Source organism: Condylura cristata, unplaced genomic scaffold (assembly GCF_000260355.1).
Source record: "Condylura cristata isolate star-nosed mole 26May11 unplaced genomic scaffold, ConCri1.0 scaffold00031, whole genome shotgun sequence".
Lineage (NCBI taxonomy): Eukaryota > Metazoa > Chordata > Mammalia > Eulipotyphla > Talpidae > Condylura > Condylura cristata.
The window spans coordinates 9942814-9944127 of record NW_004567132.1 but is presented as its reverse complement, the minus strand read 5'-3'; positions in this window follow the sequence as shown (position 1 = coordinate 9944127).

The window sequence follows — 1314 nt, the reverse complement described above, 5'->3', positions numbered from 1 at the left end:
GAGGCTCTTCACTGGCTGAAATTCAGCCCAGGAGCTGTTAATTATCTGGGGTTATTAGTGCTAATTCAAAAGCTTGCAGACTTTTATTCTTTCCTAGTTGGCATTCTTCCTGTTCCATCCTCTGCTGCAGTCGGCAACTTGTCTGCTTCTCTGCTTCACCCCATCCCCTCTTTGTAATCTGCTCTCTTCTATCCCTTTTACATTTCTCATCACAGCTTAATGGGAGGTCCTGTACACAGCACCCAGGAACCACTTACTGAATTGAATTAAATCTGGGAAGAATGGTAGGTTGCCAGAAGAAATCAAGTAATTAAGCTTATTAAATCATTAACCTTAATTTTAGACACATCACTTAGGCTGCTGAGTCTAGTTTGAAACTCATACCTGAGATCCAAGTGGTTGAGGTTGCCAGGAATCTGGCTGCTGAATTAAATGGTTCTGTTATATATTAAAATGTATATTTGCCACCACACATAATTGCTGCTAATTTGAACCACAGGAAGAACAAAAGTAGTAAACTGATAAAGAAATTCTATTTCTACTTCTAATATGAAGACTAGTTCTTGATTTCTTTAAGTAGAGCCCTGCCTTCGTTGTAGGTACCAGTGGATGAAAAGTATTGTGTGTGAAATTCCAAGCTACTTGTTGAAATTTTCGTGAAGGAAAATGAAATATTTTCACTCACTAAAACAAAAAATTAGGCAAATTGTGTGGAAGGAAGAAACAATTCAGAAGCTTAATTTAGTTAGTCCTTCCTATTAATATTTATGACACATAGTAAGTAGTCAATGTCAATAGGCTCTTGGAAGCTGACTGTAAGCTTATATAGCAAAAACAATTTTACCACAGGGTCATTGGTATAAAGAATGGATAAATTCATACGACATATTTCTGGTCACAAAAACACTACTACACTTCTAAATAAAGAGGCAAAACACTTCTAATATTGATCGATTTGTATTCATCTGTCCATTTATTCTCCAACCCTTCTTTCCAGGTCAGGGTCTCGGTGGGTGGGGCCGATCTCAGAAGCACGACAAAGGTGGGACCAAGCTTGGACTGGACGCCCCCAGGACATCCGCCATACCAGGGACACTCCGAATACACCTGCTCACGCCAACAGGGACAATTTAGACCTACAAAGCTACCACGCAGATCTGTGGGAGGAAACCAAAAGAGGCGACAAACCCAGGCAGACCTGGGGAGGTGAGAACTCAGGCAGACAGTGGCCCTGTAACAGGGTGGTCCCTAGGAAAAGGGAAAGTTCCAGGTTCCCTGCCCCACCCAGAAGGAGGGTGGAGCTGAGCAGAGAAA